Below are 12,495 nucleotides of genomic sequence, written 5' to 3'. Positions count from 1 at the left end.
TAAACTCTGTGAACTTACTGACTGGGCTTACAAACTGTTTGTGTGTGTGTGTGTGTGTGTGTGTGTGTGTGTGTGTGTGTGTGTGTGTGTGTGTGTGTGTGTGTGTGTGTGTGTGTGTGTAAACAGAGCAGATTTAAAGAGGTTTGTATGTGTGTGTGAAAAGAGGAAAGCGTCCTTCTTGACTTCAAAGTCCTGTGAGAAGGTTAACACGCACACACACACACACACACACACACACACACACACACACACACACACTGGACCTGTTTTTGGTGTCCTTGTGAGGACCAGGTCTGCTATGGGGACTCAGATCGTGACCCTGTGACCTCGTGTGAAGGTCTCATGTCACCTTGATCGTAGAGCTAGTAACGTTAGCAGCACCGCTAACGGCTAACAGGAGGAGAGCTAGTAACGTTAGCAGCACCGCTAACAGGAGGAGAGCTAGTAACGTTAGCAGCACCGCTAACAGGAGGAGAGCTAGTAACGTTAGCAGCACCGCTAACGGCTAACAGGAGGAGAGCTAGTAACGTTAGCAGCACCGCTAACGGCTAACAGGAGGAGGTTCAGTTCAGGTACATTATGATGCGTTCAGGCTCTGTTCAGTTAAATGAGTATAGGTTGAAGGTAAATTATAACGTTATCATGATGCGTTCACATGTAATCTGTAAAATGTAGTGTTAATAAATCCAGTAGTTTGAAGGAGATGTTTTCACATTAATATAAATAGATATTAGAGATGAATTATGATGTTTAACTTCCTAACACTAGCTCTAATAATAATACATCATTAACACTAATAATGAAGAGATCTGTTTTAATCCATAAAAATACAATATTTTATTTCCTTGTCTTCTGAATTGTGTTTTTATGAAGAAAAATCAATCTATTTAAAGGAGTAATCATTTTGTCACTGCTCTTGTTTTTTATACGTCTACATCTGATCAATAAATGAGAGATAAACAGACATTTGTTTTAAACAGATGAAGCCTCTGCAAAGAAAGAGATCAGTTTCAGATCAGCTGCGTATTGAATCTATATCTAGTCTGAGCTCTCTGTTGTCCGTCTGAAGGTTTGTTAAAGACGAGCAGTGAGCGTACAGAGCGCTCAGTGGTTCTGCAGGTCGGAGAAAGGAGTCGTTTTGTATCTGAGGTTGAAGGTGTTGAGAGAGAACACAGACGACGCTGTTCCTCCAGAACGTTCTGCTGACATCCTGTGTTTCCTCTCAGAGAGCAGAACAAGAGAACAAGAGAACATCTGTGGTCTGAGGTTCAGAGGACCAGAACCTCCGTTTGTTCTTTAGACCTTTAAATCCTTCAGAGCTCAAAGTCTTTTAACTCCTTTGACAGAAAATGATTATGAAGCTCTCTTGATGGTTGAAGTAACTTTTTCTAAAAATATTTGCTGGTTCCAGAAGTAATAATGTAAATATTGTTAGTGTTTTAGTAAAAAAAATTAACATTATAAGTAATAATGTTAATGTGTTAGTAGTTATCGATAAATTGTTAGTTTTTAATGTTATTATTTTATTAGTGTTATTGCTTATATTTTAGTAATAATGATAATTATTGTAATGTTTTTAATAATGTAAATAATGTTAATTGGTTAGTAATATTGTTAATAATGCTAATATATTATAACAAATGCTAATAATGTTAATGTTTAAGTAATAATGTTTTTAATTATAATGTTTAGGTAATAATGTTAATAATGTTAATAATTGTAATATTTCAGTAATATTTTTAATAATGATAATGTTTTAGCGTACTACAACAGTAAAATCATTATTTAACATTAATTCATAATAATAATCTAATGATGAATATATAATAGTACAACAGTTACAGTTTGAATACTTTATTTAAATTTGAATTATTATACTGACATACATCACTGTAACAGTACTCGTACTTTTAATGTAATGGAGTATTTTCTTTACAGTGTGGTATTAGTACTCTTACTCTAACAGAGTAAGTTTACTGTGTCGTATTAGTACTTTTACTTGTAACAGAGTATTATACAGTAGCAGTAGTAGAGTAGTTACATGGTGTTTTTATTTTCACTGTGCGGTACTTTTACTACAAAAAAGTTGTGTTACAGTCTGCTATGAGTACTTTTACTGTGACAGAGTATTTAACAGTGTGCTATAAGTACTTTTACTGTGACAGTATTTAACAGTGTGGTATTAGTACTTCTACTTTAGTTAAGGATCTGAATACTTCCTCTAACGTCCATGTATTTAGTTTTTTTATTCACAAATTTATATTTTACCTTCTGATAATTATTATCATCTTATATTTCAGTAACGTTTACATTTATTTTAGCTAACGTAACAAAAGTATTTTATGATTTATGAACTAAACTTAATCGACTCTCCCCTGAAATAAATGTTACTGTCTGACAAGAATTCAAAGCGTCTAAAACATAAAAAATAATCCAGTAATCCAACAACTAACAGGTGAAATATATATTGTATATAATTATATATTGTATATAAATATATATTGTGTATATATATATATATATATATATATATATATATATACGGTCAGGTCAGGATTCAGACCGTCACATAAAGGCGTGATGACGTGATCTATATATTAAATAGGAGGTGAGTTCACTCTGAGCAGACTGTTGATTCAACACTGTGTGTGTGTGTGTGTGTGTGTGTGTGTGTGTGTGTGTGTGTGTGTGTGTGTGTGTGTGTGTGTGTGTGTGTGTGTGTGTGTGTGTGTGTGTGTGTGTGTGTGTGTGTGTGTGTTATGAGGCCTCCTCTCGTCTACAATACCTCCATCTCACTGTGAGTAATGATTAAATCCTCTCAGAGGAGCCGTGTCCTCACTCTGTCTCCGTCCTCCGCTCGCGTTTCAACACAAATCAAATCAGAACAGATGATGAATCCATTAAAGACGTGCTGACGTGGTGAAACTCTCTGACATCATCAATAACGGTTATTGATTAGCCTTCTTTAAACGGGGAAACTCTCCTCACACAAACCTGTTCACTCACACTTCCTGTTACACACAGATGTGAAGTCCTACTCTGACCCAGTGTTGATCTGCTAATTGACTCCTTTTCCCAGAAGGCCGAGGGGCTCACAGTCTGCAAACACACATTTTCATAAAAACACAACATGCAGCTGTTTGATGAGTGAAAACAGACAAAAAGAAAATACATATACAAATCCTCACCAGATGTTTGTTTAAAGTATTTTAACGTAGAATAACGTCTCTCACACACACTTAAATATTAAATACAATAAAAGAAAAACTGTATTTATCTTTTTTGTTTTGGCTTCAAACTCAATAAAGTTAAGTGGTTTTCCATAAAGTGCACTGAAGCCGGACATTGAGGATCAAACCTTCAGTTATTCCTGCTGATGTGTCGTTTTGTGCCATAAAACGTTTTGTTTTTAACTATTACCTAACAAAAGTCTGATCATAAATTTCAGTGAAAGGTGAGTTATTTTTATTTTTGGTGCAGGTTATAAGACAATTTAAGCAAAATTATGAATTAATGTATTCATTATTATTAAGATTTTTATCTTAAATCTGCTTTAACCTGTGATGGTTGTTATGTATGTTTTTGTTTTGTTATAATGTCATCTCTCTGCCTTGTTTATATTGTTATTGCTTTTATTGTAGTACCTTTTTAAAGCACTTTACAAATAAAATGTATTATTATTATTAATAAAAAATTCAAATGAATAGTATAATGTTAAAGAAAATGGCTACAGTCAAAGTAGATTTCAGACATTAGCACAGAGAAACGCGGCAACATTCGGTTCTGAAAAGTGTGTATAAGCTGCATTCTCTCTCCTGTCCACCAGGGGGCGACTCCTCTGGTTGTATAGAAGTCTATGAGAAAATGACTCTACTTCTCTCTTGATTTATTCCCTCAGTAAACATTGTAAACATGAGTTTATGGTCTCAATCTCTAGTTTCAAGTCTTCTTCAATACAGCATGATGTTCATTTAGTAAATGATGCTCCATTTAGAGTCAAACAGACCATAAAGCACTGATTTATTAATAATAATTAATAAATCTCTGTCTCCCTGCAGCCCTCACGTCTGTGGAGGTCGGTGTTGTGTCGGATGGACTTTGTCGCCCAGAACCAGACGATGCACCAAACGTGAGTTCAGACAAGCTGTCGCCATTTGTTCATCACATTCATTCTGCCACTAGAATAAAACCTTGAACAAAAAATAATTCATAAAAGTCTGCATAACGCGTGTTAACATTATTATTATTATTAAGGTGTCATTTAATTTTTTTGTATCAAATGAAACAGTTTCAACGACTGTTCTTATCAATTAATCTGATGATTATTTATCAGATAAATCGTCCATGAAATGTAAAAAAAAATGATCGTAAACATCCAAAACTGGAACATATTTAAATTGAATATCATGTATGATGACAGAAAAGCTCATATTTTATCTTACTAGATAAGATAAAATAAACCTTTATTGATCCCCAGAGGAGAAATGTGTTAGCAACACAAATACACACATATGTGCAGATACATAAAGAAAGTAACAGAAATAAACAACAACAAATATATACAACTTAAATATAAATATAATAAAATATACAAACTATACAAGAGCATATGAAGATGAAAATTGCATTAAAAAAGGCTTTAAATCTGATTTAAAACAGTAAAAATGTCTTTAACAGTATTATAAACGTGTCTCTGAAGTCACATTTCAGGTTTGTCTTCAAAGCGTTTTAAATAAAGTTTTGTTGAACCCTTGAGTCGGTGTTCTGGACCAGCATGGAGCCGCTTAGTGGAGCGCTCTGAGTCCAGAATCATCCATCATAACAGCTGCCGAGTCTCTGCAGATGTGACTGTATAGCAGACTGATGCTGGACCAGGTCTGCAGGTTCAAAGCTGGACTCCAGAGTCCACAAGCTGACCCGGATTTATGACCGGATGTGATCCGCTTAAAGGATTTACACCGGTTCTGAATGTGGACTTTATGTGATCCACATGTAGAGCTGAGAGGGAAACACAAGAGATCCTCTGTTTGTGATACACACAGTACAGAGATCCTCTGTTTGTGATACACACAGTACAATACTCTGTTACAGTGAGAGTACTACTACCACACAGTACAATACTCTGTTACAGTGAGAGTACTACTACCACACAGTACAATACTCTGTTACAGTGAGAGTACTACTACCACACAGTACAATACTCTGTTACAGTGAGAGTACTACTACCACACAGTACAATACTCTGTTACAGTGAGAGTACTACTACCACACAGTACAATACTCTGTTACAGTGAGAGTACTACTACCACACAGTACAATACTCTGTTACAGTGAGAGTACTACTACCACACAGTACAATACTCTGTTACAGTGAGAGTACTACTACCACACAGTACAATACTTGTCTCCTCAGTGAGAGTACTACTCCTTACTCTGTTACAGTGTCTCCTCCAGTACCTCTCCTTACAGTGTCTCCTCCACACAGTACAATACTCTCCTCCTTGTCTCCTCCCCTCCTTGTCTCCTTGTCTCCTCTCCTCCTTGTCTCCTCTCTCCTCCTTGTCTCCTCCCCTCCTTGTCTCCTCTCCTCCTTGTCTCCTCTCCTCCTTGTCTCCTCTCTTCCTTGTCTCCTCTCTTCCTTGTCTCCTCTCCTCCTTGTCTCCTCTCCTCCTTGTCTCCTCTCTCCTCCTTGTCTCCTCTCCTCCTTGTCTCCTCTCTCCTCCTTGTCTCCTCTCCTCCTTGTCTCCTCTCCTCCTTGTCTCCTCTCCTCCTTGTCTCCTCCCCTCCTCTCCTCCTGTAGCCAGGTGTCTTCCTCGTTGCCATAGCGCCTCGTTGTGCCGGCCGTCTAACCGCTGTGTGTGTCGTCGTGGTTTCCATGGTTACCGCTGTGAGTTGTCCTCGCTCACCGCCGTCCGTCTCCTCAAATCTCCCATCAGCCCTCCTGCTCCGCCCTCCACGGTAACGCCAGCTGCTATGACAACCAGCAGACCTGAACCAGGAGCCCCGGATCCACCAGAGACCCTCAACAAGGAGGAGGATGCTGAGGAGGAGGAGGAGGAGGAGGTCAGGGCCAGACCTCCAGGGTTCAGAGCTCCAGACCAGGAAGAGGAACCGTCACACTCCTCTAGATCTCCTCCCTGGTCTCAGACTCACACAGAAGAGAAGGGATCAATGGAGGACAGATCAGCGTTCTCTAAAAACACAAATCTGGATTTAAATCCGGGACCAAGGAGACAGGACGCTGTGGAGGACGCTGCTGGACGGGGGAGGAGGAGGAGGAGGAGGAGGAGGAGGAGGTGAAGACACAGTCGCTGAGGTAACATGACTCCTCTCTCCTCCTCTTATCCTTTCTATTATCCACAATCCTTATCAAAGTGAGGTACTTTACTTTAGTACCTCCATACAGTATTTATACATCTAGTACTTTACTTTAGTACCTCCATACAGTATTTATACATCTAGTACTTTACTTTAGTACCTCCATACAGTATTTATACATCTAGTACTTTACTTTAGTACCTCCATACAGTATTTATACATCTAGTACTTTACTTTAGTACCTCCATACAGTATTTATACATCTAGTACTTTACTTTAGTACCTCCATACAGTATTTATACATCTAGTACTTTACTTTAGTACCTCCATACATACATCTAGTTATTTATACATCTCCATACAGTATTTATACATCTAGTACTTTATCTGTACCTCCATACAGTATTTATACATCTAGTACTTTACTTTAGTACCTCCATACAGTATTTATACATCTAGTACTTTACTTTAGTACCTCCATACAGTATTTATACATCTAGTACACTTCACAGTGTAGTTCTTCCTTGTTGACTTCATTTATCTTTAAAACAGGAAACATCAGAGGTCACATTCATTATCTGTCATCTCCTCCACTTGTCTATTTAAATACGTTCAAACATTATTATGAATGAATTTACGTTTTGACCGTTTGTTATTTTAATGTTTTCATTTATCTTAACAATTAAATCTAAAGTGTTAAGAATGAAAACAGCAACAAAACAAATTACCACAAGAAAAGTATTTTTCTCCTCAGACAGCAGGTGGCGCTCCTCACCAGATAATACACACTGTAAATACTTTACTGTACACAGTACTACATACAGCAGAAATATAACAGATATTATAAATATTATGATAATAAAACATTTTACTGATCCATAAATACTTTCACTTTAACTAATTAAACTAGTAGTGGAGAGGAGACAAGGAGAGAGGAGGAGAGGAGACAGGGAGACAAGGAGAGAGAGAAGGAGAGGAGAGAGAGAGAGAGACAAGGAGAGGAGAGGAGGAGAGGAGACAAGGAGAGGAGAGAGAGAGAGAGAGAGTAGAGGAGAGGAGGAGAGGAGAGAGTAGGAGTGTGATATTAGTACTTTTACTGCAGTAAAGTATGAGAGTACTTCCTCTGACCCTCAGTGCTCCATGGATCCGTATGTTTGAGTCTGGAGGACGTGAAGCGTCCTGCGTCCTCGTCTCTGAGAGGACGATCTGGAGAGTTTGTGTAAACAATGAACATGACCCCAGAGTCAGAGGTCAAAGATCGTGTAGGTCAGGGGTCAGAGGCGGGGTCAGGACGGACTGTGGGAAGACTGGAGCTGCTTCAAAACCGCTTTATACTTTTTACTTTTACTACACACTCACAAAGTACGCACTGTTTCATGTAGTACGCGTTCAGTCGGGACAAACTACTTCATCATAACAAGGCACCTTGACCTTTGACCTTCTTGCTCATTTATCCGCTGCGCAAAGGATTGTGGGTCAGAATAGAAAAGCATGATGGTTTCATGCTGCAAAATACAACAGGATGCAGTGGAACATCCTGGTATTTTAACATTCCATGTATTGGGAAATACTTCATCTTTTTCTGGCAGACTTAGTATGTAGTATGTGTACTGGAGAGTGTGTGTGTGTGTATGTATGTATATATGTATATATATGTATAGTATATGTATATATGTATATATATATATGTATATATATGTATAGTATATGTATATATACATATATATACATATACTATACATATATATACACATATATATATATATATATATATATATATATATATAAACATATATATATGCTGCATATATAATATATATATACATATATGTATATTATATGTATATATACATATATATATATATATATATGTATATATATATATATATATATGTATATATATATATGTATATATATATATATATATATGTATATATATATATGTATATATATATATATATATATATATATATGTATATATATATATGTATATATATATATATATATATGTATAGTATATGTATATATGTATAGTATATGTATATATGTATATATGTATATATATATATATATATATATATATGTATATATGTATATATATATATATATATATATATATGTATATATATATATATATGTATAGTATATGTATATATGTATATATATATATATATATATATATATATATGTATATATATATATATGTATATATGTATATATATATATATATATATGTACATATGTATATATCCAGGTGTTTTACCACCTATATATAAGACAAAATATTCTGTATGCTACACTTTATATCCAGGTGTTTTACCACCCTCGGCAAGACAAAATATTCTGTCTGCTACACTTTAATACGAGTTAATAAAACCGTAGATAGAAATGATTAAAAATTTCATGACACTCTAATATATGAGGTATTTCATGTCCTATCAATAACAGCCATTAAATCAATAACAGCCATTAAATCAATAACAGCCATTAAATCAATAACAGCCATTAAATCAATAACAGCCATTAAAAGTGTGATATGTTCGGGTTCATTCTGTAAAAAGCTGATGTCATATTTTGAAGCTGAACGCTGGAACGTTCTGTCCAAACGTTCTCTCTCTCCATCGCCCCCCCCTCGTTGTGTAACTCAATAATAAAAAGGTTTGTCTTAACAAGCAGCAGCTGTAACGTTTGAGTTCAGTGATGTTCTGTGAGATGGATCTGTGTTTATGGGACGGTGGGACATTAAGATGTTAAACAGATATGAGCAGATGCTGTGTGTTTTGATTCATGGTGCGTTCAGGTGCTTTAAAAAGCCAAGACTTTCTAGTTAACAGCGATGCCAAGCATGATACTGTAGACGGAGGAGAAAATGATCCTGGATCTATTGAACACAACTTGCTCATATATTTATGAAGGTTACATTTGTACAACTTTAGTGTTTATGGATGATGAAGATTAAGACTCCACCTTTTCAAAACATTCATATCTTTAATAAAAAGACCGTCTCCCATCAAAGTAACTAAATAAATATCAAAGTAATTAAGTAACAAAGTAACTAAATAAATAACAAAGTAATTAAGTAACTAAGTAACAATAGCATTAAGAAAACAACAAACTAACCTGGTAACAATTTAATTTACAAACTAACTAACAAAGTAACTAATTAAATATTAAAGTAACTAACATAAAGTTAACACACCAGGTCACACATTAATTAACTAAGTAACTCAGTAACAACCTGTCTGCTCAGCATTTATATGAACTAATTATTTTCAGTGTAAAAATACATCAAATGAATTAAAAGGTCAAAAGTTTCATGAAGCGGTTTTACACAGAATCCACAGAAGGTGTGTGTAGCACCATGTACATGAGTACTGCTGTGTATACTTAGTGTATCTGTGGACCAACAGTCTGAGGGAGGCCCAGGCCGTGCTGCTGAGGAAGACTCTGTCCCGGGGAGGAAGAGGAGACAAGATGGCCGCCCTGCTGATGAAGCACATCGAGAAGGAGAAGAAGAAATTCCTGACTGTGACCTCCTCTCCTGACTCCTCATCTTCATCTTCATCTTCATCATCGTCCTCAGGAGAAACCAGCGTGAAGACTTTCTACTCTCAGAAGGGACAGTACACCGTCTACGTCACCGCTCCATCAGGTCAGTTATAACACACACACACACACATTTATAACACACACACACACACACACACACATTTTATAACACACTCACATTTATAACACACACACACACACACACATTTATAACACACACACACACACACACACACACACACACACACACACACACACACACATTTATAACACACACAGCAACCTCTGATTCTGTAAAGCAACTTAAAGCTGCATTCTCTCTGCTGTCCACCAGGGGGCGACTCCTCTGGTTGTATAGAAGTCTATGAGAAAATGACTCTACTTCTCTCTTGATTTATTCCCTCAGTAAACATTGTAAACATGAGTTTATGGTCTCAATCTCTAGTTTCAAGTCTTCTTCAATACAGCATGATGTTCATTTAGTAAATGATGCTCCATTTAGAGTCAAACAGACCATAAAGCAGGGGATGCTTTAGGGCGGGGCTACACACTGATTGACAGGTCCACACCAGAGACGTATACGCCGTCTCTACGTCACTCCTCCTCAGTCCATATATGGTCACTTCCTGTTCACTGGTTGCAGAAAAACAAGATGGCAGCAGCCAAAACGTCAAACCCAAGGCTTCAAAACATCCACAAACCAATGAGAGACGTCAGGATCGTTTCAGGTCAATGAAGAGAAATGAATGGCAGTGACATCTGTTTGTTTGCTAAATTGTTTAAATTTCTGCCTTATTACACTTTGATTGTGAATTTAACAGTCACACAACACAAGCGTCCATTGTGTTAGCATGTTAGCTCTGTTTTTAGCCTGGTTAGCCTGTTCCTAAATGCTTCAACATCTAAATAAGTATTAATAGTGTTATGTTTGACTTCTCAACATGTCAGTGTGACGTGTTTATTCACTGTGTGTAATGTTCATCTAAAGATAGGAGAGCAGACCTTATAATCAGGCGGCCTCATGTTTGGACAAGTTAGCGTGAGTGTATTTAACACACATAACACCAGCGCGCTCATTATTCAGTGAGATAAGCAGTGTGGAGCTGCCAGACGTACGCTGCTGGAAAAACAGGCTCACTGTGATTCAACGGAGCTGGAATGCCAGTGTGTGAGCTCCAGATAAGAGGAGTGTTAATGCAGCGCTGAGGGCCGATCACTGCCATTACACCGTAAACAGTTCCTGCTATTGTGGAGAGAAACCAATGCTTTAGTACAAAACTGACGTTCAAGGGGGGAAAGTAAAGATGGAGGTTATTGATCGATCGGTTATGAATCATTTCTAAAGGTGACGTGACGGGTCTAAGCTTCACCTCCTCACACGGTCTTTAGAGACAGAAAAGACGAAATAACTTTTCTCATTTTTACCTTCATATGCAGTGAGATGATGCAGTGTAACGACAATAAAGAAACGCAGTAGAGTTCTGCTCTGTTGACCCGTATAAGAAGTGGACGTAGTCATGACGTCACTCATTGGTTTGTGGACCGATGTTTTGAAGCATCGAGTTTGTCGTTTTCCCCGTCGCCATGTTTCTTTAGCAGGAGTGAGGTAGAGACGCCGTATACGTCTCTGGTGTGGACCTGTCAATCAGTGTGTAGCCCCGCCCTAAAGCATCCCCTGCTTTATGGTCTGTTTGACTCTAAATGGAGCATCATTTACTAAATGAACATCATGCTGTATTGAAGAAGACTTGAAACTAGAGATTGAGACCATAAACTCATGTTTACAATGTTTACTGAGGGAATAAATCAAGAGAGAAGTAGAGTCATTTTCTCATAGACTTCTATACAACCAGAGGAGTCGCCCCCTGGTGGACAGCAGAGAGAATGCAGCTTTAAGTTTCTTTTTTTGAGTACAAATTTAAACAAAAACTCCACTAGTTGGTGTTTGATATCCACCGACCTTGTCCTCTTCTGAACATGGCGAATATCCTGAAATGTAACCTCGTCCATATGTTTTTTTTGGGATGCCTTTTTCGCTTTCTTTAAGTCTTTAAGTTTTTGAGCAGCATTGAGCCCCGAAGCTACCAAACCTGAAGCAGCTGTCTGTAGCTCTTGAACGACGTCACTGGATGCAGGAGGAATGACATCAGTCACTCTAATTCCACCTTTAAGAAACAAACATGTTACTTCAGAGTGTGTGATGATGGAGCTGCTGATATAATGTGAACAGTGTGTTTCTGTGTGTGTGTGTGTGTGTGTGTGTGTGTGTGTGTGTGTGTGTGTGTGTGTGTGTGTGTGTGTGTGTGTGTGTGTGTGTGTGTGTGTGTGTGTGTGTGTCAGTCAGGACATGAGCTCATAGACGAACAGCAGCAGAAACAAGCAGCCTCTATTCCACCTAAACACCTCGGCCCCCTCAGTGTTGGGGCCTCTGAGGGCCTCTTATATAAATTAACTGTACATTAAACGCAGCAAAGAATGATTCATTTTTAACTCTTTACTTCAGATTTCATTGAACTTATTATTTTTAATTTGTTCACAAAATGAACCAAAACATCAAGGAAGATGTTGGGATGATAATAATAATAATAATGAGAATAAATATGCAACAAACTTCAAATCAGTAAACAA

At 37.2% G+C, this 12,495-nt stretch overlaps 1 pseudogene across 1 annotated transcript in view; it reads left to right on the top strand.

The window, feature by feature from the left end:
- Nucleotides 1–6,289: 6,289 nt before the first annotated feature.
- LOC129091516 (latent-transforming growth factor beta-binding protein 1-like) overlaps nucleotides 6,290–12,495 on the top strand; it is a 46,350-nt pseudogene continuing 40,144 nt past the window's right edge. The window contains exons 1-2 of the transcript XR_008531223.1: nucleotides 6,290–6,316; nucleotides 9,729–9,970. The product of XR_008531223.1 is annotated as a latent-transforming growth factor beta-binding protein 1-like (transcript). The remainder of the gene's footprint in view (nucleotides 6,317–9,728; nucleotides 9,971–12,495) is intronic.

Source organism: Anoplopoma fimbria, chromosome 1, assembly GCF_027596085.1.
Source record: "Anoplopoma fimbria isolate UVic2021 breed Golden Eagle Sablefish chromosome 1, Afim_UVic_2022, whole genome shotgun sequence".
Taxonomy (NCBI): Eukaryota; Metazoa; Chordata; class Actinopteri; order Perciformes; family Anoplopomatidae; genus Anoplopoma; species Anoplopoma fimbria.
The sequence above is the reverse complement of the archived record's forward strand: the minus strand, read 5'-3'. Positions and strand labels throughout refer to the sequence as shown.